Below are 9,212 nucleotides of genomic sequence, written 5' to 3' on the forward strand. Positions count from 1 at the left end.
CTAACGGTAACCAAAAAGAACGTGTTCACAGTCTGTCCAGATATGTGCCAATCTCTCTGTATTCCTTGGTCCAACATACAACAATATTTCTGCCATAGATGATCAATTTCAGGTCCTACAATACGCCAATAGCAGAGCAAAGTCAAAAACACTTGACTTATTACTATCACTGAGTCCTCTTCAGTCTCTTTCAGCTTAGGGCTTTTCAAACATTAGCACATGTAAGAACTACCTAGAGAGTTTATTAAAAAACAGATTCCTGGGCATTAGCCTCATGTATTCTCATTCAATAGGTCCTGGGCAGAAACTGAGAACAAATTTTTCTACTCCAGAACCAGGTGAGGCTGATGCTACTATGCAGTCTCACTTTGAATAGCACTGGTCTAGTGGATAACAATAACCTTCTACCTGTAAGTTCGGTTTTGCCAAAGATGGAGGGTCTAGATCTTTGGTAGACATCACTAGAAAGCTTGCTTGAAGTGAAAGCTGCAGAACGCCAACACCAGAAATTCTTGTTTATCTGATAGTTTATGGGAGAAACTTTGAGAATAAGTGCTGGTCCCTAAATCGGTGACTGAGAAGCTTTGATACATAGTTGAAGCTTTCTCTCTTGCTTTTTCCAACGAGGGTCTAGAAAATGTCCGAAGTTATCTTACCTCTTGTCTCATGAGCTTAATAATTTAGTCCTCTAGGTTATATCCTCATCTTTATGACTCAACAGATACTTACTTCATGTCCACATGCACCAGATATTGTTCAAGGCAAAAAACAAAACAAAAAACAAAACAAACAAACAAAAAAATGAAATAGGAAATGTCCATGCACGCATCAACTTAAAATTCTCTTCCCAATTTCCACTCAAGAAATCCCAGTTAGCCGGGGAACTGCAAACCTGTACCTTCATGCCTGCAACCCTTTTCCCTAGTATAGATCCTAGGGTTAGCTCCCTTGACACCAACCAGAGGGCATTATGTTATGATGTAGACATCCCACCTGAGGACAAAGATTGTCCTGCCTAGAAGTCACAGTCTCATCTCCCACTCTCTTACAAGTGTTGACCCCTTGGAAACAGAGGTCATTAGGCCTCCCTGGACCTGAAGATATGGAATCCTGCCCCCTTAGCAGGTAACCACTCCCTTATAAAAGGTTAATTCCACTCAGTCAACCCTTCATTCCCATCAAGCATTCCCAGCATGAGCCTTGACAACTATGGTAATCTCAGACCATATAACCCCCTTGGACTCTTCAGATTCCTGCTGTGGTAGAACTGATTCTGTTTCAAGTGGTAAACGACTGGGGGACCAGTAATTGCAGGAAGCAGTGTGAGAAAGAGTAGAAAGAAGTGATGCTTTACAGAGATCAGAACTACTACCTGAATTTATCACTTAACATCTGTGTGGTTGTACACAAGTTTAATATCTCCATGTCTCATTTTCCCCATCCAGTAGAATTGCTCTGATCATTGATGAGACCAAGTTGGTAAAGTCCCTAGCACACTGCTTGCTATAAAATAGGGATTGAAAATGGTGGGTCACTAAGGTAATATTATTGCAAAAGTGATCCCAGTATTCCTCCTTTCCCTGTTTCCATGCCCCTGTGCAATGTCACTTGCAGTTCCTCCATTAAGAAGCCAAATCTACTCCTCCAGCTCTTGAATCTGGACAGGTCTCCAACTTGACTTGGCCAACAGAATGTGGCAAATGTGACATAAGCCAGTTTCAGGCCTTGGTCTCAAGAAGTCCTGTGTGTTCTGCTCATTCTCTGGGATCCCTGTCCATATTGCCATATGAATATGAATAAGCACAAAATAGCCTGGTGGATGATACAGACCTCATGAAGCCTGCTTGTCTTGTCCAAGTCCTCAGGTATGAGTGAACCTAAGTGAAAGAGCAAATTGACCTTGTTGATCTGCAGCTGACAACAGAGGCATGAGCCAGCCCAGCTGAAATCAGCTAATTGGGCCTCTATCAGCAGGACCACCAAGCCAACCTATAAACTCTTGAAAAACAATAAATGGTTATTACATTAAGCCACACAATTTTAGGGTGGGTTTTTATATGGCATTATGGTAGACACAGATAAACTTCATAGTTCTTTTCCCCAATTCCTTCAAATATTTTGTTCAATGTTATACATCAAAAATCAGAACTAAGAACTTGTGTGTCCATTTTAACTCCTTTCTCTCCCTGTATGCCAATAGAAGGCCCATCAGTCACCGATCCAAAATGACTTGGATTCAACTGTCCTGCAGATCTCCTGGCAAATTTTCTTCCCTGGGAAAGAAAGCTCTTCCCCATTCCTTTTTCCAGAGAAACCGGTTACATGAAAAGTTCCTAATACCAGTTTATATCCAGCCTGCCTCATGGGTTGGACAATTATCTGGAACATAACTTTCTCTGGATCAGATCACACGATAGCAATGGTTTCCTAATTCTCTTTGAAGCTGCAAAGGCCTTTGGACACAATGTTGTTCAGTGCTATGTCCCTTATTTTTTTGCTTGGTTTTGTTTTGTTTTAAACCAACTTTCTCAGGTTGAAGAAGCCCCTTGTTTCTGAACTGGACCCTGTCTCATCCAGAGGACTTGGTCTCTATCCTGCCCTAGTCTATTTCCTCCTCCTGTCATGCCCAGTAGCCTGACATCATGACTGTGCTCTTTACCACTATATCACTAACACTGGTTCATTGAAGGTACTTTTAAAATGTGTGTTTGATGGGAAAAGAAATAAAAACTGGATCAATTAATATTCTTCCCACTGAAAACATCTTTCTTCCCTTTTCCATCTATTAAAATCACACAATTTACGTAAAAGGCAGCTTAAATAACAATCACAATGTACTATTTGCACCTCTCCTGGTATGGATTACCTTTCTGCATTTTTAATAGTTTATTGTCTATCTGTCTGATCCTTGAAATATATGGGCAGGTGCAATTAAAATATCACAAAACCTTCAATTACTTTTGCACCAACCTATAGTATAAATGCTGAATCATATTCTCAAATGAAAATTGTTCCATGTTGAATTGGGGCCATAGTATAGAAATGTCTCTTAGTTCTAAATAAGGAGGAATAAATAGAAAAGGTTAACTAACCTTAATATTCAAAGCACCACAAGGAGCTTGGAGATGTACTGAGCAAAAAGAATGAAAAGATGCATCAGTCTGCTATATACAACATAATGCTGTGTAACACACTATCCCAAATTTAGCAGCTTACAAGACACACTTATTTCCTGTTTACCTGTCTTCAGGTCAACTGAGATTTGGCTGATCTAAGCTGGACTCAACCAAGCTTAGATTCCAGCTGCAGTTTGGGTCCAGATCTTATCTATCACTCTCATCCTTCTTAGACCAGTAGCTTCTAGAGGCAGGCTCTCCTCAAGATAAAAGGCAGCAGCACAAGAAGTCGAGTTCTACCATATATCACATTTAAAGGTACTTTATACAGCATATGCACTAATGTTCCACTGGCCAAAGCACTTCACATGGTAAAGCTCAACATAAATTAGTTGAACTATACTCTGCCTACTCTAATTGGAGGAACTACAGAGGTACAAAGAGAATGACTCTGGGAAGTGTTCAATAATGGGGAGCACAAGTATAACACCTGTGGTTGGAAACTTAATGAATGACAAATATAAGTGTTTTGAGCTTACTAGAACTAAGACAAGTAATTCAATTTCAAGTTGCTGTTTCCTCATTGAATATACCTGAATCTTTCATTTTATATGCATTATAGGCTAAACGTCACTAGAAAAGAAATGTGGTATTATAATTAAGCCAATCAGTGGCATGCATTTTTAGATGATGACACAGGACATACATTTCTACCCCCTTTTCTTCTGTTCAGCTGAATTATAACCATCAAAAAGACTATTTAATTTGGAAATGGCAATATTAACTAGAAACAGCTTTGATATTAATTTATTATTGATAGAAAATTTCTGTTTGTGCATGCATTTTCTGCTTTCAGAATTGCCTCTGAGATCAAAAAGAGTCTTTGTTTTAAGAAAAATACATTATTGGTTAACATACCATATAGTATGGATAACCTTATAAACACATAGGAGTTATGAATTTGCTGCTACTATGATTCAAAGTCAAAGAAATGTCACATTTCTTTATGCTCTTTCAGTCACATTAAATCTAACTTCAAGTTTGGGAGGAAATTGAGTCTTAGTCATTATTAGGTGCTATCCCATGACTCCCCATTGACCCTACCTTGTTCTCTCTTCCTCCACTCTGCAATGCCTTGAATTATACCAGGGCTCTCAAGCAGAACAGAACACTTGGGGAGGACATGTTGATCATCTTCCAGCTAGCCTAACCCTTGAAGCCTCATAGCTCTGCAGTTTTCAAGGCATCTTGAGACCAGAATCCTCATGAAGCATGGCATTTCATCACCACTCTATCCAACTTCCTCGAATTACCACAGAACTATCTTTTTGCGGTCCTGATGACTTCTGGAGTGTCTGAGATAGGAAGGGAATATTGGGTTACTACTTCTTGCTAGACCAGCATATTAGGGTTTCCTTCCACTCTTGGTATCATTTCTTTTCCCTCCACTTACTTATGATTCTCATATTTAACAATCACTCATCTTCCTTCCCTCCAAATAAAATAAAAGTCTAACTTCTTGGAAGTGTCTCACATAATCTTATTGTGATTTAGGTTTTGAAAGATCAAACAAGAAAAGGGATTTTTTTAAAGATATTTGCTTTTGGCTCTAAGGCAAAAATTTTAACGGCGTCAGAGGAACAAAGAGGTTGGGTTGGATTGGGTGAGTTGGGTTGGAGTGGAGAGTGGTGGAAACAGAGAATAGAAATCATGAATAGCCCTCAGTCTATTGCTTATTACGTAGCAGGAGATTCAAAACATAAATTAATAAACCTGTAATTTTCCTGCCACAAAGTTATTTATTTTATTATTATTTCATGTCAGCTTCAGAATGAAATGATACCCATTTCTTCCATGCCATATTATTCTTTTCAGTAGCATAATTAGAGGACTTCATTAACATGGAGACATGCTTACTTAATTAGTTACGATATATATTTCTATTGTCTATATATTTTTCCTTTTAGCAATTGCAGTCTAAAGGGTAGAGTTCAGAAATTAATTTTAGCAGCTTCTGGGACACCCTGTACATAACAAAAACTGAAATGTCAATATCCCACAAGAGGATACTTCGCAGCTTTCCAATTTATTTTAATATAAACTACTGGGCACTAACAAATTAAAGCACATGGATCTTCTTGAAATAGCTGAATTGGTTGTAGAGGAAAATTTTACTCTAATTCATTCTTGCAATCACTTGCTAATATTTTATACTTATTTCTTTCATTACTTTAATCCAATATATGAAGTTCTGAGAAGTTTTTTTCATCAGTCAAAAAAAATTAAGCTTTTTTCAATACTATTCTATGTCAGTCACTAATTAAAATTTATTTGGGACTTATAATATACCTTTATAGAAGATACATATACAAGTTCAATTAAGTGAAGAACTGCATGATTTTGTGACTTCATTTATGATCAATCATATAAAGCAACATAAGATATAATTATTTCCGTGTATCCCACAACAAAGCAAAACAGTCGACTAAGGCTTATAAAATTCATTCTTTCAAAAAGTACTTCTTTAGCCTTACTGTGATCCCAGATAAACATTTTAAAACAATAAGATAATACATAGTATGGGACAAAACTGCTGTGTAATTTCATTTGTATTAATTCAAACAAAGCTGAGATAAAAAATAATGTATTTTAACTACAAAATGAATAGACATACTGCTATGTCCATCTTTAAATATGCAATTAAAAACCCTCTTCTTATTCTGTATGAACCAATCAATCAGTTATTTCCAAATTTTCTTGATTCAATTAAATTTTGTTAAATGTGTACCACTGTATTAAATTCTAGGAATACAGCCATTAACAAAGCAGTCATAGTCCCTGCCTTCATGATACTCACAGTCTTTAAATTATATGTAAATAGTCTGGGTGGTTCCAAGATGGCCGAATAGGAACCGCTTTAGCCTCCAGCTCCCAGAATGAGTGACACAGAAGACGGGTGATTTCTGCATTTCCAGCTGAGGTACCTACAAGGTTCATCTCACTGGGGTGTGTCGGACAGTGGGTGCAGGACAGTGGATGCAGCCCACCGAGCGAGAGCTGAAGCAGGGTAAGGCACTGCCTCACCCGGGAAGAATGAGGGGGAAGGGAATTCCCTTTCCTAGCCAAGGGACATCATGACACACAACATCTGGAAAATTGGGTCACTCTCACCCTAATATTGCGCTTTACCAAGGGTCTTAGCAAACGGCACATCAGGAGATTACATCCTGTGCCTGGCTCAGAGGGTCCTATGCCCATGGAGCCTCCCTCATTGCTAGCACAGCAATCTGAGATCGAACTGCAAGGTGGTAGCGAAGCTGGGGGAGGGGCACCCACCATTGCTGAGGCTTGAGAAGGTAAACAAAGCCATGGGAAGCTCGAACTGGGTAGAGCCCACCACAGCTCAAGAAGGTCTGCCTGCCTCTGTAGACTCCACCTCTGGGGACAGGGCATAGCCAAACAAAAGGCAGCAGAAACCTCTGCAGATTTAAATGTCCCTGTCTGACAGCTTTGAAGAGAGTAGTGGTTCTCCTAGCACAGAGGTTGAGATCTGAGAATGGACAGACTGCCTGCTCAAGTGGGTGCCTGACCCCTGAGTAGCCTAACTGGGAGACACCACAGAAAACGGGCAGACTGACACCTCACACCTCACATGGCCAGGTACCCCTCTGAGACCAAGCTTCCAGAGGAACAATCAGGCAGCAACATTTACTGTTCAGCAACATTCACTCTTCTGCAGCCTCTGCTGCTGATACCCAGACAAACAGGGTTGGAGTGAAACTCGAGCAAAATCCAACAGACCTGCAGCTGAGGGTCCTGATTGTTAGAAGGAAAAATAACAAACAGAAAGGACATCCACACCAAAACCCCATCTGTATATCACCATTGTCAAAGACCAAAGGTAGATAAAACCACAAAGATGGGGAAAAAGCAGTACAGAACAGCTGAAAATTCTAAAATCAGAGCACCTCTCCCCCTCCAAAGGAACGCAGCTTCTCACCAGCAACGGAACAAAGCTGGATGGAGAATGACTTTGACGAGTTGAGAGAAGAAGGCTTCAGATGATCAAACTTCTCTGAGCTAAAGGAGGAAGTTCAAATCCATTGCAAAGAAGCTAAAAACCTTGAAAAAAGATTTGACAAATGGCTAACTAGAATAACCAATGTAGAGAAGTCCTTAAATCACCTGATAGAGCTGAAAACCATGACATGAGAACTATCTGACAAATGCACAAGCTTCAGTTAACGACTCAATTTACTGGAAGAAAGGGTATCAGTGATTGAAGATCAAATGAATGAAATGAAGTGAGAAGAGAAGTTTAGAGAAAAAAGAGTAAAAAGAAATGAACAAAGTCTCCAAGAAATATGGGACTATGTGACCAAATCTACATCTGATTGGTGTGCCTGAAAGTGATGGGGAGAATGGAACCAAGTTGGAAAACACTCTGCAGGATATTATCCAGGAGAACTTCCCCAACCTAGCAAGGCAGGGCAACATTCCAATTCAGGAAATAGAGAGAATGCCACAAAGATACTCCACAAGAAGAGCAACCCTAAGACACATAATTGTCAGATTCACCAAAGTTGAAATGAAGGAAAAAATGTTAAGAGCAACCAGAGAGAAAGGTTGTATTACCCACAAAGGGAAACCCATCAGACTAACAGCAGATCTCTCAGCAGAAAGTATACAAGTCAGAAGAGAGTGGGGGCCATATATTCAACATTCTTAAAGAAAGAATTTTCAACCCCGAATTTCATATCTAGCCAAACTAAGTTTCAAAAGTGAAGGAGAAATAAAATCCTTTACAGAGAAGCAAATGCTGAGAGATTTTGTCATCACCAGGCCTGCCCTACAAGAGCTCCTGAAGAAAGCACTAAACATGGAAAGGAATGGCCGGTACCAGCCATTGCAAAAACATGCCAAAATGTAAAGACCATTGATGCTAGGAAGAAACTGCATCAACTAATGAGCAAAATAACCAGCTAACGTCATAATGACAGGATCAAGTTCACACATAACAATATTAACCTTAAATGTAAACGGGCTAAATGCTCCATTTAAAAGACACAGACTGGCAAATTGGATAAGGAGTCAAGACCCATCAGTTTGCTGTATTCAGGAGACCCATCTCACATGCAGAGACACACGTGGGCTCAAAATAAAGGGATGGAGGAAGATCTACCAAGCAAATGGAAAATAAAAAAAAGGCAGGGGTTACAATCCTCGTTTCTGGTAAAACAGACTTTAAACCAGCGAAGATCAAAAGAGACAAAGAAGGCCATTACATAATGGTAAAGGGATCAATTCAACAAGAAGAGCTAACTATGCTAAATATATATGCAGCCAATACAGGAGCACCCAGATTCATAAAGCAAGTCCTTAGAGACTTATGAAGAGACTCAGACTCCCATACAATAATAATGGGAGACTTTAACACTCCACTGTCAACATTACACAGATCAACGAGACAGAAAGTTGACAAGGATATCCAGTAATTGAACTCAATTCTGTACCAAGTGGATGTAATAGACATCTACAGAACTCTCCACCCCAAATCAACAGAATATACATTCTTCTCAGCACCACATCGCACTTATTCCAAAATTGACCACATAGTTGGAAGTAAAGCACTCCTCAGCAAATGTAAAAGAACAGAAATTAAAACAAACTGTCTCTCAGACTACAGTGCAATCAAACTAGAACTCAGGATTAAGAAACTCAAACAAAACTGCTCAACTACATGGAAACTGAACAACCTGCTCCTAAATGACAACTGAGTACATAACAAAATGAAGACAGAAATAAAGATGTTCTTTGAAACCAATGAGAACAAAGATACAACATACCAGAATCTCTGGGACACATTTAAAGCAGTGTGTAGAGGAAAATTTATAGCACTAAATGCCCACAAGAGAAAGTAAGAAAGATCTAAAATTTACACCCTAACATCACAATTAAAAGAACTAGAGAAGCAAGAGCAAACACATTCAAAAGGTAGCAGAAAGCAAGAAATAACTAAGATCAGAGCAGAACTGAAGGAGATAGAGACACAACAAACCCTTCAAAAAAATCAATGAATCCAGGAGCTGGTTTTTT

The sequence above is a fragment of the Mandrillus leucophaeus genome, unplaced genomic scaffold (genome assembly GCF_000951045.1).
Source record: "Mandrillus leucophaeus isolate KB7577 unplaced genomic scaffold, Mleu.le_1.0 Scaffold116, whole genome shotgun sequence".
NCBI classification, from domain to species: Eukaryota; Metazoa; Chordata; class Mammalia; order Primates; family Cercopithecidae; genus Mandrillus; species Mandrillus leucophaeus.